Source organism: Podarcis erhardii, assembly GCF_964252035.2.
Source record: "Podarcis erhardii genome assembly, chromosome: 9".
Lineage (NCBI taxonomy): Eukaryota > Metazoa > Chordata > Lepidosauria > Squamata > Lacertidae > Podarcis > Podarcis erhardii.
In genome coordinates this window covers 49,138,185-49,165,093 of record NC_138512.1, presented here as the reverse complement: position 1 = coordinate 49,165,093, position 26,909 = coordinate 49,138,185, and the positions used below count along the sequence as shown (strand labels likewise).

Here is a 26,909-nt window from a genome sequence, read left to right as displayed (position 1 = left end):
GACTCATCTGGAATATTGAGAGAGTGCTGTAGGCACCAGTCACAAAATGGTTGCTGTGGGCATGTGGCATAACCCCAAAATAGCTGTCACAGGGGATGGAGCATAATACAGAATGGCTGCCACATAAGGCTTAGGGAGGAAGGGCAGGATATAAGTTTAGTAATAAAATGAATGAATGAATGAATGAATGAATACAAGAGCAGAAAGAGGTAGGACAATAAAATGGGTGACATGCTGCCCCATCACTGGAGGAAAAAAGTACCTACATCAACCATCACTGTGCTTGCTCACAGAGAGAAGCTACTTACTTGTTTCCTATGTTCAGAATGGGAGGGAGGTTGTTAAGTCCTGCCATCCAATAAAATGTGGATATGTTTAAGGAGGCATGTTCAGTGTAGGAGAGGCTGAGCCTGTGCAAACAGGAATTGAACAGGAAGGGCAAACGGGCTTATGCAGTGTGTATTTTTGAAAGAATATTTATTAAGGCTTTTTGCAGGTGCCATAGGAAATACTGGTGGTTGCACTCACTATAGTGGTGATTACCCCTGTTGCAGATAGCCATTTTGGTTTATTGCAGGGAGGGGGTGGCATTTAAATGTTACAGGATGGCATTACCTTGATTAGTACCTATTACAATTTTGTGGCTTTGGGTTCTTCTCTTTTCTTAGTGAATTCCAAAGTGGTCTACAGACCATTCATGGTGAACATTAGTTGCTTCTGCCCATAGTAAGCATATTTCGGAGACTATCACCATTTGATTACCTATGGAAGTATTGGGAGGCGTGCATGGTGCTTTGACTTGTGACCCTGAACCTGCTCTGGGGGTAGAAAAAGCTCCTGCTGATGCTGCTAGCTGATTATACAGTCTGTTTTCTTTATTCATGAAAACACGCATCCATATACACTGTTTCCCCCTTCTAGATGCCAAATCAGTGACAGCATCAAACTCACAGTCACAATACATTTAAAACAAACAAATGAAATATTACTTCCCTCCTGCTTAATAAAATTTTGTTTTATTGCCATTGAAGTAGAATAAATGGTGAAGTCACGTATCAATAATATACATCAATAGTTTGAGCAAGTTTAATTCCAGTTGACAACTGGCATTTGCAGTGCTCTTTAAATGTAGCAAGCTCCCTAGTAAATGTAACTAATGCAGGTAATAAATGCACAAGTGTTAGTCACACACTGTAGGAAAGCAAGCAAGATGCTTTTTTAAGTGGTGTGGCTTTAGGCTCTGCATCTGAAGGAACAGATGTTGATCCATTACCACAAATCTGCCAGTGCAAACAGATCATGCATTTTCTTTAAAAACAAGAATACATGTAAGGTCAAAGGCAAAGAATATGTTTATACAAAGCTCAGTTTACTTGAATCAGTATTTAATATATATTTCTACTGTAAATGGTTCTGGCCAGTTACACTAGTAAGTGATGCAGTGTAGGCTTACAGCTGTGTTCATTACAGAATCTTTATGTAGAGCTGAAATTGCTTTGCTTTACTGTTTAACTATTGGACTTCCAAAACAGATGTTATGAGAGAGGTCCATGATTGGATCTTCTGACTTTAAAAATGAAATAAAGCACTGGATTGGAGGACCAGCTGCAGCAGCACTGTGGGAAAGGGTTAATCCTTCCTTAGGCTGAAAATGGTATGAAGCGAAAGGATTAAATAGATATTTAATCTATTTTCTGGCACTTTTACCCTGATTTAATCCTGTACTGCTTTTAAATTGTTGCTGTTGTTTTTAAAAAATGGAAGACTTGATTGTAAACCTGATCTCCCAATTTATTAAAACAACAACAATAACTTAGAATCATAGAATCTTAGAGTTGGAAGGGACCCAAGGGTCATCTGTTTAGTCCCTAAGCAGGTATGTAATTATTTATTTTCACAGGCTTCATCTCCTTTTTCTTTGAGGCTTTCTTTTTTGGGGTGTGCGCATGTGTTCTTATATGCACAATTTTACTTCTGTTAATTATGTATTATTTTTATTTAAAAATAAAAAAAGAGGGAAGGAAGGATCAGCACCTCAGTTTCCTGTAAATTCTCGACCACCATAAGATTGGCAGACACGTTTTTTAAAGCATGTGTGCTTACCCCTTTGCAACACTTGGACACATGTGGATCTCCCTGGCAAAGGAACTAAGATCTCCCTGTTGCCATTTACTTTGTAAGTAACCTTGTCATTTAAATTGCAAGATTACTCAGGAAGGGTGACTGCATCATAGCATAGATTATTTTGTTTTGGAAAAAGTTATTTTTCTTGAATCTGAGTGACACATGGATGAATCACCCACACTATGAATTGCATCAAGATTACATGTTATGATCATCAGTATATTAGCATGTGTGTGCGTTTTATATGGGCTTGTTTTTTTAAAAAAAGATACAGCTTTGTGAGAAGAGAGTGTAGTCTTCTCTAGCAATTAAGTACTGAATTTCTGAGCCAGGGTTAACAAGTTTTGCTTCTTATATACAGTTCCGTTCTCATGTTCATGTCAGTTTGCTTTTGTGTCAGTACATCAGCATGTTGATTTGTTATTTGCTAGATGTGTGGTGTGACCTTGTACTTGGAACAATTGAGTCCCCTCTCTTAATCTCATGTACGTCATTCTGCACTGGTGATGCATTGACTGTGGTGGCTCCCAACTCCCAACTCTGGAAGTATACTTCTGGCAGTGTTTTGTTTTCTCTTTGTAAGTAGTTCTGGTGTGACAGGTCCAAATTGCACAAATTTCAAACTTGGCACAAGGGTTCCCGAAGTGGGGGCAGTGTTTTACATCTACATTGGGCCACTGGTGGACCAAACTGTGACTTTGGCAGGACTTTACCTGATTTTTGGTGTGACATGACCAAATTGCACTGATCAAGATGTTTTTGATTACATCGTTTCTCAATTTGGCATGATGGTTCCAACCTGCCCTAATTTGTATGGCTCTGAATATATTGTCACCCAATTTGGCACAAGCGTTCCCAAGGTGGAAAATACTGTCTTCATCTATGTTTGGACGTCAGAGGCCATGTTGAATCAATTTGGCGGACCAAATAAATCATAATTAAGCATTACCCCCACCACACACTAATTGATTTTGGGGGAGGGGGGGTGTTCCCCAAGTCAGGTTGGAGACCTGAGTTGGTGTGCATGTGTTTACAGCACTAAAAATCACAAATTATCAGTTAAAAAAATCACAATATTTGTTGGTTTCTTTTAATTCCTGGGCAGCTTGAGGCACTTCTCAGTCAAGAATACAATTACACTCACAATAATATTACAACATATGACAGTTGTTGGAAGATAACCTTTCCCTTACTGTGGCTAGATGGTGTTTCTTTTAAAAAACAAAAACAAAAAACAAACCCAGAATTTAACTCTTATTAGTGTAAAGAAAAGAAATGAAATAATTATCATTAAACTTCATAACACAGAGTGTGCTGTGCTTTGTTTATTTCCTAAGATGAGTAGGTCTTCGTTAACTTCTTTATGTGAGAAAACCAATTAAAATGTGACTATCATTTTCTAAAAATAAACAACAGAATGCTAAGGATAGACAATGACCATTTCTTTTAATGGTAAACATGAACACTTTGAAGGAATTCCTACCATTAGAGATTAGATTCTGGCTATAAATTTGACATTGTTGGACAGGGCAGGGTGGTGTTTTATGGTGTGTTTTTTTTGTCCTTTACATTTTTACATGCTTTATAACATGTTTCTAACCCTGAAGGCGAAAGTGCTGGTGGAGGGAAAATTTCCAAGAATCTGGCTTAAAAGGTTGGATGGGTGGAGAGAGGAGATAGCTAAGACTTAAAGGAGGGCATGACTGAGGTTGAGCAGCAGGGGAAAAGTCAACTTTATTAGCTCGGTGTTCATTTTCATGGCATGAGATTCTTCAGGGATTAATGTGAAATATTTCAGATGTAAAAGACGAAATGAATCTTATCAAGTGAGAATGATATACAGCAAAATAAAGGAATGAAGAGTAAGCAGATCTTACTCTTCACTGTTACATATTCCAGTAACAGCTCTGGGTGTGTGTGTACACACACACACACACACACACACACACACACACACACACATGTTAGCAGTCAGTGTGGTGGGGCAGAGCTGCAGATTCCTTTCTGTGGCATTGGCATCGCTGCAGCTTACCTAGTTGGTGCTAGGGCAGGGCAGCAGCAAGGTCAGGCCTGCATGATTGTACTGATGGGAGAGCTGGATTGGGTCCACCAATATGTCTGTGCAGCTTCAACCTCTCTGCCCCACCCCACCTAGTCCCTGTGCTGTCAAGATAAGTTGCAGTGAGTACTTTTTGCTTTTTCTTCCTGTAAGAACCAGTGTGGTGTAGTGATTAGCGTAACAGCCTAGGATCTGGGAGACCAGGGTTCAAATCAGCCATGAAACTCACTAGGTTAGCTTAGACCAGTCATAGTCTCTCAATCTAACCTACCTCACAGGGTTGTTGTGAAGATAAAAGATGAGGAGAACTATGTATGCCACCTGAGTGCCCTAGTCTTTAGGGGTCCCTCCCCCTCCTGCCTGAAGATGACAAGATAGCTGCAATCCTGAAACCACTTAACATCCAACCTGTTTTAGTTGCTTAACTGTGCAATCCTACACAGAAGCAAGCCCCATTGAATTCAGCGCTCCAGTAAATGTGTATTGCCCTATTGAATACTGTAGAATTTACTTCTCAGTAAGCATGCATAGGATTCAATGTATGGGGCTTCCTTTTGAAGCATATGCTTTTCAGAGCTGCAGTGTTGTATGGTAGAGGTAGTCGTCTCCTATCAAAACTAGGCTAATTTAGAAGCAGCTTAATAATTTTAATACTTGGAGCAGTTCACAGCAAGCCCCAAGCCTCACTATCTGGGTATTGCACCAGACTAACCAGGATCTCTGCCTAGGCCTTGATTGAGAATTGCTAATGGTATCTTTACAGAGATAAAGGAGAATTTCTGCTTTAAATCTGTTTGGGTGGAAAATATTTCATTATCAGGAATGACCTTGGCTGCTCTGGTTTATCTCAATGGTATGTGCCTTAGAGACATAGGATGTGTCCGTCAGGATCAAGTTTTGATTAGCTAGATAGTTAGAGGGGTAAGCATAGTAAAATGTTTATTTTCCATCCATTTCTACTCCTTATCTCTTAGTACCTAAACAGACAAGGACCTTACTTTCTTGGCTTTGCAAATGCTCTATTTGTTTCATTCTCAGTTTTCAAAGGAGCTTGAATGATGGTTCTTGGGGTTTAACTTTCAAAGCCCAGCCATGCTAGAAGGTCAGCAATCAGGTACATCTGCATCATTGTCTTTCTTTTTATATTTCTGTTCCCTTTTTATATTTCTGTTCCCTTTTTATATTTCTGTTCCCTTTTTCCTCTGTATCTCTGTCTTGATCATGGGCTGTACTTTGCATCTAGCAGTTCTTTAAAATGAACGTGTAGAAGAGCAATGGTAGCTGTGTATTTTCACACAGCAACAATGTCTCTAGATAGCTGCTCTGCATTATCACTGCTCTTCATTTTTCTGTGCTTCATGTTGTGAAGAGCTATGTTCTATTCCCTACAGGATGTGATGGAGTACAGAGATTAAGGACCCTTCAAGTAGTTATTACTGTGTAGGGCTGGTCCTTAGGCCAGTGGTTTTCAACCAGTGTGCTGTGGCACCCTGGGGTACCTTGAATGAAGGTCAGGGGTGTTGTGGGCAACACTGGCCTCTGTCCCTCTTTCCTTCCTTCCTCTGATACCCTCTTGTGTCTCTGCCTCCCAAAGGCTTGCACAGCTGTTTGTTGCAGCAGCCCTGGCTACAAGCTCCCCAGGAAATGTTGGGTCAGGGGCTGGCCAGGAGGTGCTGGTTGCCAGGAGCTGAGGTGGCTCAGAGACCAGGGAATGCTGTGGCAGCTACCTGGAGGATTCCCAAGGAGAGGAGAGGAGGCTGAGGAAACACTTCACAATGGAGGGTATTTGAAATAGGGTGAGAGGCTGCCAGCTCAACAGGGCTCCTGAGCCCCACAGGGGTGCCCCAGAAATAATGCAGTTGGTTAAGGGAGCTGTGGACTCAAAAAGGTTGATTCAGGAGTTGTAAACAGGCAGCAAATTGTTATTTCCACCCTCCCGTTGTTGTTGTTGTTGTTGTTGTTGTTGTATACTCCCAGGGAGAGGCATTTGTCTCTAGGACCAAAAGGTCAGCCTTGCATGTGAGCCACTTTGATTTATGGGCAGGCGGTATATTTTCAGTTTTTCCTCAAGTGGCAAAATGTCTTGGGCTAGACCTTTTTGTTTTGGACTACAACTACCACCAGCTCAAACTGCAGCGGACGCTGCCCCATTAGGACAAATGAGACACTGCCCCACCACTTAAAACCAGTCCATGGGATGGCACTGCCTGTCAACTTCCTCCTCCTTCGTCTCAGTGTTGCCCTTGCAGAATTCAGCAGGGAGAATGGGGACGTGTCAGTAGTTCTGGTTCCAGCTATTGTTGGTCTCCCTGCCTTCTGCCCAATGAGCAGCAGCCACTGCAGCCCAGCCAGCATGGCCAATGCTCAGGGATGCTGGGAGCTGCAATCTAGAACATCTGGAGAGCCACAGGCTACCCATCCCTGAGCTATCAGTGCCAGTAACTAACACCAAATTGGGGAAGTGCAAATCTTGTAACACTCCAAACCACCTACTAGCAGTAAAGTATTATTAATATTGCTGCTAAGGCAGAAGTTGTCAGTGTGGTGCCTGTGGACAGAGATGCACCTGCATAAGCCTTCCCTGGCACCAGAAAAGCCCTCTTCCCCTGCTGAGTATAGATTGTGGTATGTGCTTGGTTGAAGTTTGAGTGTTGCCCATGGCAGTTTCTCTGGTTTGCAAATGTTGTTGTTGTTGGTTGTTATTTATTGAATTTATATAACATCCTATACCTGAAGGTCTAGGGCGTTTCACAGAACATATATCCATGGGCTCCAAAAGGTTGGTGACTTCTGTATGAAGGTTAGCTTTTGAGCATTTCCTCATGAGGATAGCTGACCCTCAGTCACATGAAGCATGTGTAGGCATTATTCTATAATTCCTCAGAGAGTCCATGGTTTTTGTATCTGCACTTATAATTATGGCAAACCCGGGGCAACAGATCCTTAGATATGTTTCGCCTTGGCATTTGCTCCCACCATGGCTGCTGCCTAGGTCATAATTCTACTTGTTGCAAAGCTATGTGCTGGTTATCTTTGCTACAACATCAAACTCCATGCCTTGTGTTCAGATGGTTATGTACAATGACTCTAGGCAGCTCTATTCTCAAAAGAGCTATATATGCTGGCTTGAAATATGAATGAGGTTTGCATTGGCAAAGCAGAATGATGCTGCCAGCCAAGTCAATGGTTCAACTACCATTGTTTCCAAGACTGCTTCACTTTCACTCTCAGCCTTCCATTTTTCTGCTTTCCAATATGTGTTTCTACACCATGCAGATATAACTATTTTTATTCCTTTAGTTGACAGCAAGAGAATGCTGTTTTGTAACTCAAGCCTCTGTGCTAGCTAATGAGCCACATTCTCAATGTTCATGTATTTCATGAAGGAAAGAGTGGTAGAATTCCAGCTGGTCATGCTTACACAAATCTCTGGCCTAGGAGCAGCTAGGGGAAGAGGAAGAGGTTCTGGTGTGAACTGCATTCCCAAAAGCAAGGTAAAGTGAAAATTAAGCAAACTCACAAAAAAGAAGAGAATTGTCCTCTAATTCAGGATGGAGGAAGCTGTCAAGTTCACCAGCATTTTAATGTTCATTTCTCCTAATATGCACATTTTTGCAAATAAATAGGCCTAATATAATGTATTTGTGTGTGCTATATTCACCAATATATGCATTTTTATCCACACACCCCTAATATATGCATTTGTGCACATATTTTTGTGTTGGAGAACTGCATCACAAAATTTAAGAGGGCTTTCAAATTTCAAAGGATAGCTGCATTTTTGCTTGCATATACTTTCGGGAAATGTGAATTACGTATTCATGCAAATAGCATTGAGTGAGAGAAAGCAGGGATGAGTTTGATAAGCGCCACCCTCTCATTGCAGTCACAATTACCTTCCACAAATTAGAGGGCAAGCTTCTGAAGCATGGCATCTCCTGCACTTGTGGAAGACCAGGGTTCTTAATGGCACCTGGAGCCTCCACAAGTGCCATAAAGGTCTTCATGGGCATTGGGTTGGTCTCTAATGAACCAGGCCGCCACTGACTTTAATTGCGGTGTAGGAGAAATGAAGAGTGGAAACAATGCAACACATTAAAATATTAGAATTCAACAGTGGCTATTCATTGTTTGTAGTCATGTTTCAATGATATTTTCTCAGTTAAGAATGTATACTAATAACTTGGGGCATCAGTCACAAGGAGCCCTAATTCTACCCATACTGTGCATACCTATAAAATCTGGCACTGTGGTGTGCATATAATTAAAGATTACACAGGTTAATTTTGCAGCTGTTCCTAATGGTGGTCCTTGTCACAGGTCTGAATTTTTTAAAAAATATCTCTGTCATCTATATGTGATGAATCCTGGCTAGTATTTGTGTCTCTAATCAAAAAGCCACATTTTCTTCTTTGCCAGCATACAGTGGTACCTCGGGTTAAGTACTTAATTTGTTCCGGAGGTCCGTACTTAACCTGAAACTGTTCTTAACCTGAAGCACCACTTTAGCTAATGGGGCCTCCTGCTGCTGCCGTGCCGCCGGAGCACGATTTCTGTTCTCATCCTGAAGCAAAGTTCTTAACCTGAAGCGCTATTTCTGGGTGGAGTCTGTAACCTGAAGCATATGTAACCCGAGGTACCACTGTATATGCAGAAAGGCAGTCTTCACTCTGAACATGAAATCTGCAGTGTCTGGTCATGTTCATTCAGGCTGGTGACTCCTTTTTGTTTCAGAAAGGTGCCACCATGTTCTTAGCTGAGGAAAAATTAAAGCTCAGTGCCAGGGGAGCAGAGGAGAGATTCTCTTCTTGTTCTCACATAATTACTCTGCAGGTATATGGTTTGGTCAGGGAGCTGCTCCGTAGCCTACTCAGCATGAGAGTTAATTTGGTCCTGAGCTGAAATAGCAATCCTGCCTTTAATTACGAACAAAACACACTGGGTTGATCTTCTCAATATCTCACCAACCAGACATCCCAGCTGACCTTACAAACTTGGTAAGACAATAGTCTTCTTAATGCATTTTTAACCCATTTTTAAGTAAACATGTGGGACAGGAACTAGTGCAGTAGCTTCACCTCCATAAGGTTGGAAGGCAAACACTTGAAGTGCAGAGCCTCATGTATTCCTTGGGAAATCAGGGTACAAGCAAGCAAGCAAGCAAGCAAGCAAGCAAGCAAGCAAGCAAGCAAGCAAACATACTAGGAAGAGCTCTCTATGAGTCTGCTTCAAACAGTCACACTTGTGGGGGGAAGGAAGAATGTAGAAAGAGAGCTGGTGATTTCCAGCATAGAGGTCCTCTTCAGATAACATGTAGCTAATTAAGGTGTGGAAGGAAAAGGGGGCTTCAACATGCTGCCTTTATGCATTTATTGGTCCTTTGTATAGAGCTGTTGTGAATACTACATGCAAATAGGCTCTATAGCAGTGATCTGGTATCTTGCATTTTGCAGGGTAGCAGAGCAATCACAAAACTTTCATGTGCATAGATGATGCACAGAATATCTAATCAATATATCAAGGTTGAGGTTGGATGTTTTCTGTTTTGTTTGAAAAATAGTTTACTTTGCTGAGACCGATTCTGACTCAAGCAAGAGTTCATCACTGAAGTGGCTTTTGACTTCCTTGACAGGAGATGTACTCTTTATCACCATTCTATTACTGAGCCTTCCCCCTCAGCAGTCACAAAAGTTCAATATTATTTCACGCCATCCTAATACAGCTCAGGAAAAGAGGTGCTTTGGACTTCTGCATCTCATTTATACATTTGTCAAACTCAGTGTAATTTCAATCTACTAGCCAGCCGCCTTGAACCATTTTAAAAAATAGTAAGCTGGAATATAAATTTCAATAATAAATAACTAATGAGACCACCAATAAAAAGGGTGCATGGAGTGCTCCTGTTCCAAGATTCCAGCCAGTAATGCCCTTTTCCAGAACAATCCTTCTCATTGCTGCTCCCTACTGGTTTTCTCTCCCCACCACCCAGCCACTCAGCATTCCATGCCCACTTCAGTATGCTCAGTCCTCATTGAAATTCCTTCCCCCCTAAATATTTTTGTATTTCTTGGGGTTCCCTGCACCTGCTGATACACCCCTCTTGTGCATGGTAGTTTGTGTGTTTTGTTAACATAAATAGCCACACTCATAGAATGCTAGAAGTCTCAGTACTTGAACCCGTAATAAAGGACTGTCTTAGACGTTACAAAGATGAATAAGAGACCTGGCTCCTGCTTTCACTGGGAAAATGAATTTGGTTTCTGAATGTGTAACAAGTTTGCAATGTGTGTAGCAAGGGTGTAGGTGTATGATATGCTTGGATAAATTACTTAGCGTATTATCATGTATAAAGAACAATTCTTCTGCTGAATCACAGATGAGACAGAGCAAACAACAGCTCATACTTCCCTTTCTACATGTGTGTATGTGTGTAGGTGTGTAGCTGCTCCCAACTTCCTTCGTTTGGAGGCCTTCTGGTATCACAGTGCTGAATAAGGTGTGACTTTTTTGGCACATGGGTAAAAGGGTTGCCAGAGGGGATGCATTACCCTGTAATTAGTGCACGTTAACCATGCTAGAATATCTCTCCTCCCTCCCAGCAAGCTTATTTTTTCATGTTGAGATTATGATAAACCTAGAGGAGCGTTCTTCTTTAATTTGGCAAGAGATGCTTTGAAAAAGACACATGCCTGCTTTTGCCCAGGGAAAAATGTAAATCCATTGATTAAGGAAACGTGTCTTAGGCCTGCCACTTCTGCATTTACATTCCATATTTTGGAATGCAAGAAATATTGGTGTAGTGATATCTGGGTGGACTGTGTCTCATTAGTGGGCTGTTAGCAGATGGTAGCAACAAAATACAAATATCTCAGGAGTTAAGGTTGCCTACTTTTTGAGCAACCCCTACTTCTGTGTCTTTTAACAGCAGCTGGATTCTCCTTTCTCCATGCTGTGAGAATCTTGAGCTGCTAATTTCTATATCTCATGCTACTGTTAAAAGTGAGAGAAAATGGCATGGCGCTTCCTCTCTGTCCCTCCTGCATTAGATGACAAACCAACATAGAGCTCAGTTCTAGGACAGGGATAATGTATCAATGGCTACAAGCCATGGTGGCTAATTGTTATGGGATTGGAGGATCAGTCTGGGTTATATCTGTGGGTCCCTTCCAGGCTTGTGGTTCTGCATCAATGAAGTTTTGAATCTAGTAGAAGAGGTCACCGAATGGGTCAGAACAGTTCCTTAGCTGTCTGGTTAAATGCTACCATTTACATGTGCAAAGAGGCTGCCCAGTAGCCATAGAGACAAATGGAGGTAGCTCTCCCCACCTCTCAATTTGTTGGAAACAACATCACCTTGCTAAGGTAGAAAAACAATAGTTTGTGTCTGCATTTTGGAAGTTGGAGATAGAGATGTTTGCCTTGCTCTGTGCTGGACCCAAACCTATGGCTTGGTGATCTCCCTGGGAACCTAACTGGGAGGCAAGATTTGTGGAGTGCTAATACTATGAGCCATTCCATCCTATATTCTAAAGACACTACCATCTCTGTTGACTGTCATTCCAAGAAAGCCAAACCTCTGAGGCCCTGCATAACATAAAGCTCTAGGCTGATCAGGAGCTTGGAGCACTTTCTCTACAAGGAAAGGCTAAAAGGTTTAGGAGTTGATTTCGTCTACTATTGTTTTATCATAGAATCATAGAATCATAGAGTTGGAAGAGACCACAAGGGCCATCGAGTCCAACCCCCTGCCAAGCAGGAAACACCATCAGAGCACTCCTGACATATGGTTGTCAAGCCTCTCCTTAAAGACCTCCAAAGAAGGAGACTCCACCACACTCCTTGGCAGCAAATTCCACTGTCGAACAGCTCTTACTGTCAGAAAGTTCTTCCTAATGTTTAGGTGGAATCTTTTTTCTTGTAGTTTGGAACCATTGCTCCGTGTCCGCTTCTCTGGAGCAGCAGAAAACAACCTTTCTCCCTCCTCTATGTGACATCCTTTTATATATTTGAACATGGCTATCATATCACCCCTTAACCTCCTCTTCTCCAGGCTAAACATGCCCAGCTCCCTTAGCCGTTCTTCATAAGGCATCGTTTCCAGGCCTTTGACCATTTTGGTTGCCCTCCTCTGGACACGTTCCAGTTTGTCAGTGTCCTTCTTGAACTGTGGTGCCCAGAACTGGACACAGTACTCCAGGTGAGGTCTGACCAGAGCAGAATACAGTGGCACTATTACTTCCCTTGATCTAGATGCTATACTCCTATTGATGCAGCCCAGAATTGCATTGGCTTTTTTAGCTGCCGCGTCACACTGTTGGCTCATGTCAAGTTTGTGGTCAACCAAGACTCCTAGATCCTTTTCACATGTACTGCTCTCAAGCCAGGTGTCACCCATCTTGTATTTGTGCCTCTCATTTTTTTTGCCCAAGTGCAATACTTTACATTTCTCCCTATTAAAATTCATCTTGTTTGTTTTGGCCCAGTTCTCTAATCTGTCAAGGTCGTTTTGAAGTGTGATCCTGTCCTCTGGGGTGTTAGCCACCCCTCCCAGTTTGGTGTCATCTGCAAATTTGATCAGGATGCCCTTGAGTCCATCATCCAAGTCGTTGATAAAGATGTTGAATAAGACCGGGCCCAAGACAGAACGCTGTGGCACCCCACTAGTCACTCTTCTCCAGGATGAAGAGGAACCATTGATGAGCACCCTTTGGGTTCGGTCAGACAGCCAGTTACAAATCCACTGAGTGGTAGCATAGTCAAGTCCGCATTTTACCAGCTTCTTTACAAGAATATCATGGGGCACCTTGTCAAATGCCTTGCTGAAATCAAGGTAGGCTACATCCACTGTGTTCCCTTCATCTACCAGGCTTGTAATTCTGTCAAAAAACGAGATCAGGTTAGTCTGACATGACTTATTTTTCAGAAATCCATGCTGACTATTGGTGATCACAGAATTCCTTTCTAGGTGCTCACAGACTGTTTGCTTAATGATCTGCTCCAGAATCTTCCCTGGTATTGATGTCAGACTGACTGGGCGGTAATTATTTGGGTCCTCTCTTTCCCCCTTTTTGAAAATAGGGTCAACATTTGCCCTCCAGTCTGCCGGGACTTCGCCTGTTCTCCAGGAATTCTCAAAGATGACTGCCAGTGGTTCTGAGATCACATCTGCCAGTTCTTTTAATACTCTTGGATGCAGTTCATCTGGCCCTGGAGACTTGAATACATCTAAACTAGCCAAGTATTCTTGTACTATCTCCTTAGTTATTCTGGGCTGTGTTTCCTCTGCTGAATCATTTGCTCCAAATTCTTCAGGTCGGGCATTGTTTCCTTTATCGAAGAAGACTGAGGCAAAGAAGGCATTGAGGAGTTCAGCCCTTTCTGTGTCCCCTGTTTGCATTTCACCATCTTCTCCTCTGAGTGACCCCACTGTTTCTTTCTTCTTCCTTTTGCTACGAACATACCCATAAAAGCCTTTTTTGTTGCTTTTAACCTCTCTAGCAAGCCTGAGTTCATTCTGTGCTTTAGCTTTTCTGACTTTGTGTCTACACGTGCTGACTATTTGTTTGAATTCCTCTTTGGTGGTTTCCCCCCTTTTCCATTTTTTGTACACATCCTTTTTTAATGTTAACTCAGTTAAAAGTTCTTTAGATAGCCACCCTGGCTTCTTTAGGCACCTTCCATGTTTCCGTCTCATTGGTATTGCCTGAAGTTGTGCTTTTACTATCTCCCTCTTAACAAACGTCCAGCCATCATGAACTCCCTTTCCTTTTAGTATTACTGTCCATGGGATCTCACCCAGCACTTCCCTAAGTTTTATGAAGTCGGCTTTCTTAAAGTCAAGAAATTGAGTCCTAGTATGATTGGCTGCTCCTTTCTGCTGTATAGTAAACTTCAGAAGAGCATGATCACTCACGCCTAATGATCCTTCCACTTTTAGGATATAAACAAGACAACAAAAGGGGGGCATACATGATAGTGGTTTTTAGAACTAGGCATGCTTTGGAGAAAGTTGACAGCTAATATGAAAACTTAATGTAGCCTTCCAATGAAACACAAAAATGAAAATGATTTGCTGCTGCAAGATACGGTGATGACCATCCACTTAGGTGGCTTTAGAAGGGGACTAGGCAAATTCATGGTGCGCGGGTGGCGCTGTGGTGTAAACCACTGAGCCTTGGGCTTGCTGAATGGAAGGTCGGTGGTTCGCATCCCTGCGACGGGGTGAGCTCCCATTGTTCGGTCCCAGCTCCTGCCAATCTAGCAGTTCGAGCAAGTAGATAATAATAATAATAATAATAATAATAATAATAATAATAATAATAATAATTTATTATTTATACCCCGCCCATCTGGCTGAGTTTCCCCAGCCACTCTGGGCGGCTCCCAATCAGTGTTAAAAACAGTACAGCATTACATATTAAAAACTTCCCTGAACAGGGCTGCCTTAAGATGTCTTCTGAATGTCAGGTAATTCTTTATCTCTTTGACATCTGATGGGAGGGCGTTCCACAGGGCGGGCACCACTACCGAGAAGGCCCTCTGTCTGGTTCCCTGTAGCCTCACTTCTCGCAATGAGGAAACCGCCAGAAGGCCCTCGGCGCTGGATCTCAGTGTCCGGGCTGAACGATGGGGGTGGAGACGCTCCTTCAGGTATACAGGACCGAGGCCGTTTAGGGCTTTAAAGGTCAGCACCAACACTTTGAATCGTGCTCGGAAACGTACTGGGAGCCAATGCAGATCTGTCAGAACCGGTGTTATGTGGTCCCGGCGGCCACTCCCAGTCACCAGTCTAGCTGCCGCATTCTGGATTAATTGTAGTTTCCGGGTCACCTTCAAAGGTAGCCCCACGTAGAGCGCGTTGCAGTAGTCCAAGCGTGAGATAACAAGAGCATGCACCACTCTGGCGAGACAGTCCGCGGGGAGGTAGGGTCTTAGCCTGCGTACCAGGTGGAGCTGGTAGACAGCTGCCCTGGACACAGAGTTAATCTGCGCCTCCATGGACAGCTGTGAGTCCAAAATGACTCCCAGGCTGCGCACCTGGTCCTTCAGGGGCACAGTTACCCCATTCAGGACCAGGGAATCCTCCACACCTGCCCGCCTCCTGTCCCCCAAAAACAGTACTTCTGTCTTGTCAGGATTCAACCTCAATCTGTTAGCCGCCATCCAACCTCCAACCGCCTCCAGGCACTCACACAGGACCTTCACCGACTTCACTGGTTCTGATTTAAAGGAGAGGTAGAGCTGGGTGTCATCTGCATACTGATGAACACCCAGTCCAAACCCCCTGATGATCTCTCCCAGCGGCTTCATATAGATATTAAAAAACATGGGGGAGAGGACAGAACCCTGAGGCACCCCACAAGTGAGAGCCCAGGGGTCTGAACACTCACCCCCCACCACCACTTTCTGGACACGGCCCAGGAGGAAGGAGCGGAACCACTGTATGACAGTGCCCCCAGCTCCCAGCCCCTCTAGACGGTCCAGAAGGATGTTATGGTCGATGGTGTCAAAGGCCGCTGAGAGATCCAGCAGAACTAGGAAACAGCTCTCACCTTTGTCCCTAGCCCGCCGGAGATCATCAACCAGTGCGACCAAGGCAGTTTCAGTCCCATGGTGAGGCCTGAATCCCGATTGGAAGGGATCCAAATGGTCCGTTTCCTCCAGGCGTGCTTGGAGTTGTTCAGCAACCACCCGCTCAATCACCTTGCCCAAGAATGGCAGATTTGAGACTGGGCGATAGTTGGCCAAATTGGCCGGGTCTAAAGATGTTTTTTTAAGAAGCGGTTTAATGACCGCCTCTTTCAGCGGGTCTGGGAAGGCTCCCTCACAGAGGGAAGCATTCACCACCCCGCAGAGCCCATCGCCCAGCCCTTCCCGGCTCGCTTTTATCAGCCAGGATGGGCAAGGATCAAGGAGACAGGTGGTCGGTTTCACTCGTCCAAGCAGCCTGTCCACATCCTCGGAGGTAACAGATAAATAGGTACTGCTCTGGTGGGAGGTAAATGGCATTTCTGTGTGCTGCTCTGGTTTTGCCAGAAGCGGCTTAATCATGCTGGCCACATGACCCGGAAAAACTGTCTGCAGACAAACGCCGGCTCCCTCGGCCAGGAAAGTGAGATGAGCGCCACAACCCCAGAGTTGTTCGTGACTGGACTTAACTGTCAGGGGTCCTTTACCTTTAGGCAAATTCATGGAGCAGAGACGTATTAGGCTATTTGTCATGATGACAAGTTGGAACTGCAACATGAGCGTGCTTTGTTTACTGTTTGCCTCTAATAATAATAATAATAATAATAATAATAATAATAATAATAATAATATTTGTATTCCACCCTCCCCGGCCAAAGCTGGGCTCACAGTGGCTAACAATAGGTATTCTGTTCCCTACCTCAATCAGTCAGCAATCTGTAGCTCAACCCTCACTGGGTTGTTGTTTTTTGCTCCTACCATTATGTTGTCCCCCATCCCCCGATATTTTTTTATCTCTTCATTTACCTATAGACTTGAAGTAACCAATGTGTAGAGTGCTGGACTTGGATCATGGGGAACTGAAATCTATTTCTAGTTTAGCAATGGGCATTCTTGAGTATTACTCTACATCTAAATTCCCCATCTGTACAATGGAAAAAATCTAATGCTTTGCATTTCCACTGTTTGTAATTTGAATATATTGGCTAGAATGTCCATATATTAAAAAAGATGCTCTTACATGTTCTACCTAACATGAACAATATTTCACTTGTACAAAAACAGCACAGAGAGACTTAAATATACATTTGGTGCCATGTATGAAAAGCCATTTTGGGCATGACCAGAGTGATGCTTTCCTGTGGAGATGGTTCCAAACTCAAATGCAGAACTGGAATCTGGCACATTGTTTTGAGGTCTGATCTTGCTTCATGCCCTTAATAATACCTCGTGTTGAGCTGATACTGGTGCAGGATATGAGAGAGAGAGAGAGTGTGTTTGTGTGTGAAATGAACACTTATAGACCTGTAAAACATTTGATGCAGAAAGCATTATTTGGCTGAGTGGGTGATAAATTGAAATAATTTATAAAATTCTTACTGCTTTTAAAAACAAAAAGGAAAATCAATACATCCTTATAAATATAAATAACCACAACATTAAAGTGAAAGGCTGGATGACAGGTGAATGTCATCCAGTTCAGAACTGGACCCCTGGCATAGGAGCCCCCCCCCCCCCAATATTTTAACGTCTCCAGCATCATACAGTTCTGGTACGCCCCAAGCAGAGAATGACACGGCTGTTAGCCATCTCTTGATTCTCTTATTACTGCTTTGGATGTTTCTCCTATTTTTTATTTTTTTATTTTTAAAAAAATTCATTTCATTTTGTTATGGTGCGTCCTTTGCAAAAGCAAGCAAGCAAAAGCCCAGGTGGCAGGCAATGCATAAGCCAGAGAGACCTCTCCTTTAAAAGAACTTGACAATTTTTGGAACGCGTGAGATCCGTCTTCAACACCCACTGGCTTCTGTCCCTGCGTGAAATGCTCCTTCTTTTCCAAAGAGGCAGGTCCCTCGATGCGAACCTTCGGAACAGAGGGAGTCTCCTCCCTGCATAGTGTAAATGGAGCATGACATCTTCAGCTCTTTCAGGGCTGCAAGGAGTTAAAGCAGACAGTTTCCAAGTGCGGTAGTGTCTCTCGTTCTCTTTCCTTGCCTCCTCCTCCCCACCCTGTTTCTCTCTTCTCTCTCTCTCTCCCCCCCCTATTTTCCCCTAGTTTTGGCAGGGGATTAAAGTAGCTCCCCCCTGTGGCAGCAGTGACCCAGAAATGAGTTTGATTCACAGAGTCCTTCCTCCATAACAAGTAAAAACGTCAGTCAGAGCGAGAGTCTCTCTCTCTCTCTCTCTCTCTCTCTCTCTCTCTCTCTCTCTCTCCCCCCCTCTCCCTCTATATGTGTGTGCGTGTGTGTCTGAAGGGAGCCACAATCTGCTCCCACTCTCCAGTGCTTGTCTGAACTCATGAGGCAGCACAGACCCCTCGGTGCAGAGCAACTCCAACCTCACTGGCAACCATCGCAGCAGCAACAGCAGCAGGTAACTGTGCCCAGGCGGCGCCTTACGCTCGCCTTCTCTCCGCCCGTCGCCGCAGAACGAGCCGCCTTGCACAGCCATATTTGATGTGTGGTGGGGTTTCTTTTTTCTTTTTTGGTTGCTTAGCTTTGGAGTTCTCCAGAAGCTGCTAGAGAGCAATTTAATGCCGAAGGTCGCTGCCTGGTGGAAATAATATAGTACGTCATTAATATGGCGCCAAAAGATTTGCTTCTTGATAGGGAGCAAAAAGGGGAGGCAGTTGAGTTGCAGCTTCACTATCCCATAAGCAACTTGTACATTGCTGGGGAGGAACCGGGTGGGGGCGAGGGGAGGAGGGGAAATCGGCGATTATTTTGGGAGCTTTTGAGAGCAGATCCGAAAGGGTTGCGCGCGCGGCAGGCGGGGGGGAGAGTTAAGGGCTGGCTGCATTTTTTTTTATGTCGCTGCAGACTTTGCTTTTCGCCAAACCGGGAGCTTTTTAAAGGTGAATGTACCCAGTTGTGGAGTTGTTGGGGTTCCCACCCCCCTTCGTGTCTTAAGTGTTGTTTCTTCGTGCATCCATAGACTTTTGGTTTAGTTTCCTTTGTCGGTGAGGTGGAAGGCAGGCTACCTAAAGCGCATCCATGCTGGCTGATAGATCAGCCCTACTCGGAAAGTGAAAAGCATTGTAAGAACTTGGGAGACAGATGGCAGCGGCAGAGCGCAGGTCCTTTTTAGATAGATCTCTCGGAAGGGGGGGGAGGGGTAGCCAGGGAACCAGGATCTGTCGCCGTGTCACCCACATGTTCAAAATATCCATTGCATTAATTCAAGGGCAGGGAGTGTACAGAGGGCAAAAACACAGTTTACCAAATAAATGCACCCTCCCTCCACAGATCGGATTGTGGTTTTCCTTTCCACGGAAAGCTTATAACGGTTGGGTGGACATAAAGCTTAATTTTGCAGGATTGATGCTGAACTTGGTGCAGCAGGGGCATTGTGTAGACCTGAAGATGAGCATTTTATTTTTATTTTTTGCGGTGGGGGAAGCACCTCGATCCATGTTTTTTTAATTTTATTGTATTGGTTAAAACAACAATCCGAAGCGTGCTGTCTTTTATCTACGATCGCGGGAGCAAGTTGTAAGACCCCAAAAGTGCACGTGTTAGGAAGTGTGAGCTTATGGATATCAGGGAAACAAGGGGTGTGTGGTGTGTGCAGTAGTGGCGGGGCTTGTTGTTAGACTGCTGTTCTGCTGGGTGGCAGCAGATTCTCTCGGTGCTCAACGCTGCTGCTGCTGGCGTGGATGATTAATGCGGGGAAAGGATGGAATGTGGAAGGTTGCCCTGGGATTCGAATCCTCGTAGAACAGCCTCATTTGCTACATGCGCCTGCTCCCCCTTAAGGAGGCGGGCCTTTCTCGATGGGCTGTGCGTGGAGACGGAGGAGCCCAGGCGGGTAGGCAGGTGCACGGCGTCAGCAAAAGCCTCAACTTACCAATTCTTTTCGTGCCATCTCACCCAATCCTCCCCCTTTGCAGCGGGGAGCTTAAATACATGTACGGTTGCTGTGCAGCCGCAAACGCTCGCAGGTGGTGGGTGCGAACTTTTCAAAACACTGCAGTCGAGGGGTCAGACTGCCCTCAATTCCCCTCTGCATCAATAGTGGCACAGAAATGGAGCAGGCTCATGAGGCTCGGGGACCGTTGGGCTTCTCAGAAGCCGCCTCGAGTGCGCGTTGGCGCCTTAATCTCTCCCTCCGCTCCAGACAAAACCTGGTAGCAGGCTCGGTAGTTATGTAAGAATGCATTCGAGAAACGTCACAAAGTGTACTCGGGAAATACGGGAGCATAGCCGCTAAATAACCCGCCAGATAGGTTAAATGTGCGTTATTGAACAACGCCTTTAAGACTGACAGGAAAATGCAAGGAGTGTGTGAAGCGTACATGGTGCCTACACCGGCGGAAGTATGGATCGGCTCCGGGGATGTGGAGAGCCGTTGTCTCTCCGCGTCAAAGCAAATAAAATGGGTGTAGGTGGTGGTGTTTTCAAATAACCGCATCATTGCCACCTAACGGCCCGTCTTCCGTTCCCAACCTCTAGCAGGAGGGAGGGAGGGAATGCAGCTGAGGCGATCGTGCCCCCTTGCTGAAATTAGACAAAGCCGCCACAGTGCTCTTCTGCTCGCCCATCTCCTTAGGCTTGTTATATTTTTTTGCGGCGGCGGGGAGGGGGTGTTACTTCCCATCTTCAATCTTTGCAAGCTGCTCAAATCGTAGGAGGGTTTTCACCTCGGACCCCCCCCCCGCCCTTTCCTCCAGTGCACCCTTTGTGGTGGGGATTGGTATTGTGTCTTTCCCTCTCCTTCTCTCCAGCGGGTGGGGGCCAGAGGGCGTTTGTTTGTTTGCAACCGCCTGCTGGATGGTTTCCTGTGACAAGAGGTGATACAGTTTCCAGAACTGTCGAGGAGTGGGAGGAGAGAGGGAGGGGGAGGCAGGCAGGCAGGCAGGCAGCTCCTCCAAGGCGGCTCTCTGCTCGATTCACTCAACCTCCCCTCCCTCCTTCCCCAGACATTACAACATGGAGATCAGGGGGGAGGGAAATCAGGCAACCGGGAGGGTTGCGTGGCCGCTTTGAGCGCGACGAGAGGTGGATTTGGGAGGGAGAGCGAGAGAGCTGCGCCGGGAGCACCAAGTTTGATTTACAGCCGGGGTTGAGCGGATTGGTGCAGCCGGGAAGAGAGGGCGGAGCGGAAGGAGCCAGGCTGGAGGATGCGACGAGGAGGGCCGGTCAGTTGCAAGTGGAGAGACGAGCGGTGGGGATGTGGCTGGTGCGCAGGAAGGTGCCCCGGCGTCTCACCTTTCCGAGCGCCGTCCCGGTATTTCTGCCCCCGCCTCGCCGTCCGCGGTGGCACCCGCTACCATCGGGAGCCGGCGGCCCCTCCTTCGCCGGGTGGATTGCGAAGGCGGCCGGCAAAGAACTGCTGCCTTGAACGGGTTGGGGAAGCGAGTGGGCGGGTTCAGGAGACGCGGCTGTACCTTCGGAGCAGCTGTTGCCCTCAAACTGAAAACGGCGGCGCTTGAAAGAATGGGATGGAAATAATCGTGTGTGTGCGCGCGCGCGAGAGAGAGGGGGGAGATACTAAAATCAAGCCTTCGTTGGGATACCTGTCATGAGGAAAAAGAAGCTTAAAAGCACAAGTTGAAAGTTTAAGCCCCTTTCTCTCCCCCCATGGGGTCCTTTCTGTCCAAATCTGTGCTTGAGGTGAATCTTTGCGATAAACCAAGTGTACAAAGTTAGCTGCTCAGGATTTTATGCACGTTTCATGGCAGAACAACAACAAATTGTTCTGGGAGGTCAGATGCACCAAGTTGTATTTCTGCTAAAATTGATATGCAGAACAAAGTAAAAATGTGCCATATGAATCATAGGATGCATAGTCTGTCATGATTGACAGTCTTCACAACACTCAAAGCAAGGTAGTTTAAGGGTGGCTCCTCCGTCCCCTTTCAGAGCATGCTTATAGATGTAGTGAGGGTTCTTGCCTGTGTTTTGAGATCACAGGTGTAGGTTATTACAGATTGTTGTTGAATGCAACAGTTTGCTCTTGAGTTTGTGACCTGTTTGTTTAAATCTTTTTCCACCACTGCTAATCTTTAATACAGTATGTAATTCCTAAATGGCAGGTTATCTGTACAATTTTTGAATCTGTTTGTCAAGATACTAAAAGACATCATCTTGATACATAATGATAAATACAACTTTGAATGAATAATATTTGTCAGTGACTGTCGTAAATAGAGACCATGGCTGTGATCTAGTCCAGAGTCCTACCCACTTAAGACTTTGGTCCTGTTAATGCTCTTTGTAGGAGTAAACTCCATTGATCTCTGGGGCTTATTTCTCAATAAACATACATAGAATTGCATTGCGCATCCATTTGGTTAAGTGTTTATAAATGGACACTGCAATAGGTGGCCTGTTACTGTAATAATATATTGAACTGTTTCCCACAGCATGGCTAAGATGCAGCTTTTGAAAGCGATCGCTCTCTGTCTCCAGTAGCTTGTACAGAGTTGAACCTTTTGAAATGGATTCTGGTAACATCTTCCTCCACACTTAAGTTGCTAAATAAATCTGATGGGTGAGAGGTAGATTAAACTAGATGTGCATTGTCCACTTTATCACTGCCAGAATACATGAGCTCTACTAAAACCAAAATAGGTTGGTTGGCCCCTTCATGGTGCCTTCAGAAGCTATACAGATATAATGCTGAACTAATTTTTAACAAAACAATATTCTGCATTGGTGCAAAGTTAGCAGAAAAATCTACTGAAGTCAGTTGTGCGTAACTGAAAGACACCTACAAAACAAATTCCTTCCAGTAGCACCTTAAAGACCAACTAAGTCAGTTCTTGGTATGAGCTTTCGTGTGCATGCACACTTCTTCAGATACACTGAAACAGAAGTTTCCAGACCCTTCTATATAGTGAGAAGGTGGGGAGGGGTATTACTCAGAAGGGTGGTGGGAATGGGTGATTGGCAGATAGCTGTGATGAGCCTGTTGACGACTCTTAACGAGAGAAAGTGTTGCATAGTTTTCTTGCATATTCAGTGGGATACGTGGATTGTAGAGGGTTCTTAATTCTAAGACCCTTGGGTATAATGTCCAGGTTCTTGCATTTAGTAAGAAAGAAGATATCAGTCTGTACCTGTGCAAGTTTCTTGGTGAGGTTGATGGACTTCCATTTCATGCGGCTCAATTAAGAACCCTCTACAATCCACGTATCCCACTGAATATGCAAGAAAACTATGCAACACTTTCTCTCGTTAAGAGTCGTCAACAGGCTCATCACAGCTATCTGCCAATCACCCATTCCCACCACCCTTCTGAGTAATACCCCTCCCCACCTTCTCACTATATAGAAGGGTCTGGAAACTTCTGTTTCAGTGTATCTGAAGAAGTGTGCATGCACACGAAAGCTCATACCAAGAACTGACTTAGTTGGTCTTTAAGGTGCTACTGGAAGGAATTTATTTTGTTTTGACTATGGCAGACCAACACGGCTACCCATCTGTAACTGAAAGACACCTGTGTATCAATTATTCTGTGACTTTAGGAGTTTCATTTACTGTAAATGTAGCCCAAGACTAGATGGCACACTTCTTAACACATATGCAAAATAATATTTGAAATGATCTCTAGCATAGATGTTCTAATTAGGTCTTGATGCAGCCAGTATCATATCAGTTCATGGGCTATTTTGGAGAAAACTAATTCTTCAGTCTGTCTTTAGGGTGTACATTTGCATTCTCCTTGTGCTGTCTCTGTAGTGGTTCTGTGCAGTTTATTATAGTTGCACCCGTTAACACTGTTATAGTTAATGATCTGTCAGAGCTGGAATTATAAATCCTGTTTACCCAGGGGTTTATGGAAGTCATTAAAAGTACTCTGGAAGGAAAAACAGGTTATAAAAGCTTTGACCTGGGGATGCACATTTAATGTCCATATAAAAATCTGTTTCTCTTCAGCCATTAAAATAATAATTGTAGCCACTTTGAAACTACATTTTCTCCACATGCTGCTGTTCAACCTATATCAAGCTTTGCAAATATATATCAAGACTTCCTGAATATTGATATACCTAGAAAGTGAAAAATGGAATGTATCTTATTTTGTTGTGTTTAATTTTACACAGCAATACCTACATTTCTGTTTAGTGGAAAATAGGTAACCCTCTATAAAATGAGAGAATGGGAGAATGTCTAAAATGTTACTGCAAGATTAACTAAATCTTACAATATGAACATGGTGTGTTGTTGAATCTATGTTGATGTTATTGTTTATATAGATACAGCATTGTAACTCCATAGTAACACAGTAATTTAATTCACTTTCTCAACTGTCTTTTTACACTGAAGTTGTTAGGGTTGCTTTTCCCTACTTTCCTCCTAAAATCTGCTAAAGTGTGGCTGTGTTCAGATGATCATATCTCAACCCCTTCGCAGCATGAGTAACCAAACAAGGAAGTCTTATCAATTAAAACAGGTTCTCGTGTCACCCAAACCAGGAAAAACAACTTTGGAACAAACCAGGATATTAACCTGTGGGTTGAAGATGTTTTCAAAGGCTGGCTTGTTCCAAAGTTGGCAACCATGGTTTCTTAATTTGTATTTGAACTAGAGGCTTCCTGGTTTAACCATGGCTTCTGTAAAGGTGGTGTGCACAGGGAAAATACTTCTTAAGCTGAGATATGATCATCCAGACCAACTCAGAAGCTAGGTAATAACCCATAGCAAGTTGTCATTTTCAAGGGAAGTTAAATAGAAACAAAGGGATAGAAATATGTAATGTTAATGCTCCCAATACTGACCCGGGGGGGGGGGAATCAAAATGTGGGTTGAGCTAATAAGTTGCATGTTACTGTCCCTAAACTTGTTGGCTTGTATAATGGGTTTTGTGTGTGTGTGTGTTTTTTAAAGCCAATTGAAGGGAGCTTTGGAATATAGCAACCAAAAAATAATCAACTATGCACTGGTTGTATTTATCTATGGAGGGCAGGCTAACTGAGCAGGGAAAGGTGGGAGGGAGGGAAAACTCTGGATGGATGTGATATGGAAATATTCAAGTTTGAAAAGGCAAACGCTCCTCTCCTTAGGCTGATTAGAGTGTTTCCCTGTGTGAGTTTTTTTGTGCTAATCATTTGCTGTTTTGTAGAAATGTAGGCTGCTGCCTTACACAGATCATACTGTTTGTCCATTGCATCTGTATTGTCTACTCTGATTGGCAGCAGCTCACCTACAATTTCATGCAGTGATTTTCTCCAGCATTGCTATCAGAGATCCTCAGGTTTTGTTGGACTACAACTCTTGCCAGCTTCAGCCAGCATGACCAGTGGTGAGGGATGATAGAAGTTGTAGTACAGCAACATATGCAGTGCAGCCACTGGTTCTTCATCCCAGCTTTAATAGGCGATGCCAGGGATTGAACATAGGAAGGATTATCTGTGTGCAAAACATGTGCTCTGTCACTGAGCTAAATAGTCCCTCTGTGTTGTACAAGCCTTATCATTCTTCTCTGGCTCTTCTAAGTAACGTATAGTTTGCAAATGTTGCAACATCATTAATCATAGAAGAAGAAGAAGAGTTTGGATTTGATATCCCGCCTTTCACTCCCTTTAAGGAGTCTCAAAGCGGCTAACATTATTTCCTAAATCACTAATGATTTCAGGCACAACTCCTTTCAGACAAACATGTCTCTGGGATAAGCTTCTGTTCATCTCCACTTTGAAAAGTGGCCATGCTTCTTATTTTTTAAAAAACAATGAGTTACAAAAAAGACATTTCCTTTCCCACCATGACTCTTTAGAAATTAATGCGAGACACAGTTGGAAAATGCCCATATGCAGGGGTAACTGAAACTTGATTCCAGAGCCTAGGGATTTCAACTATTTTTCCGTGCTAAGGTGTCAGCAATTTTTTGAAAGTTCAAATACACAGCATAGACTGGCTCATTCTTACCTACCTTATTTCTGAGTTCTAGTTTTGCTTTGCAAAATCCATGCTGACTCTTTTAAGTGATAAAGATAAAATGTTTAGGTAGCTTGTTCTTGAGCTTGCAATTACTTGTTTCTAAAAAATAAGAAACACTTCTATTTATTTATCATGTTTGGCAATCTTGGAAGCAGGTGGAACTCTCCAGAGAAAATGTTAAAACCTTTTTTTCTTAATACTCCTGTTCTAATGGGGAAATCTATGAATAGGAGCCTAGAGAATTTTAATAGCAGACTCCTGCAACAATTTTGGACTATTGTTGTTGAATTGTTTGATCTTTTACTCAGTTGGTCTATCTAAACCCAAGTTTGGTGGTCTCATCATACATGATTGCTGGTTCAGCAAAAGCTTCCCAAATTCTTACAGTGCACACTGTTAGTTATTTAATAATACTTTATTTATTTCTTACATTTGCATCCCATCCTTCTTCCATTTAATAGACCTACCATAAGACATCTAAAAACTATTCCAACGCAGATACAGATTTGGAAAGATATCTACTTAAAAGGCTTGTTGGAAGAGGAAGAGAAGGTGTTAAAGGGATAGTAGAGTTTGTGTCTGTCTCATATTTAATGGGAGGAAATTCCAAAGGGTAGGTGCCACAACACTAAAGCCTCTTCCTATATTGTGTGGAACGGAATGAGCCTCCTGATAAAATGGTATCAGCAATCAGCCCTCACCTGCAGAGTGCAGTAATCGAGTGCATATATAAAGGATAAGACAGTCTTTAAAGTATCTGGCTCCCAAGTTGTAGAGGGCTGTATACACCAAAACTAGCACTTTGCACTTAGTTCAGTAACTTGGCACTAATGCAAAATTTAACATCTTCAAAATGCTCAGTGGGAGCTGAATTACCCATTCAGAAATCTTCCTTGTATTGCACCACTTCAGGCTGCTGGCTACGCAACAAATATTTTCCAACTTAAAAATCTCTGTGTGTACAACAAATAAACCAAGGAGTACTCTAGACTTTAACCTACTTGACATGCTAACTTTCCATAGGAAGAGAGTTTTTTTAAAAAAAGAAACATTGGGACTAGTATTCAGTGGTTTATTCATCCCCACCTTCTCTGGGGGTGACATTCATTTGCTTGTTCTTGTCATTAGAATTTAACATGTCTGAAACAAACAAACAA

The 26,909-nt window shown here is 43.7% G+C and overlaps 1 protein-coding gene across 9 annotated transcripts in view; it reads left to right on the top strand.

The window, feature by feature from the left end:
• Window positions 1-26,909, top strand: part of JADE1 (jade family PHD finger 1) — a 162,746-nt gene that overhangs the window by 84,594 nt on the left and 51,243 nt on the right. Inside the window, exon 1 of one of the 9 annotated variants that reach the window (XM_081876101.1) lies at window positions 17,964-18,244. The exons of 5 other annotated variants lie outside the window; for them this stretch is intronic. The gene's annotated coding sequence lies outside the window, so the exon portion shown is untranslated. Of the gene's footprint in view, window positions 1-17,963; window positions 18,245-20,811; window positions 21,009-21,072; window positions 21,098-21,239; window positions 21,484-26,909 lie in introns of those variants that run through there. 3 more of the 9 variants (XM_081876108.1, XM_081876107.1, XM_081876105.1) reach the window with 3 other exon arrangements.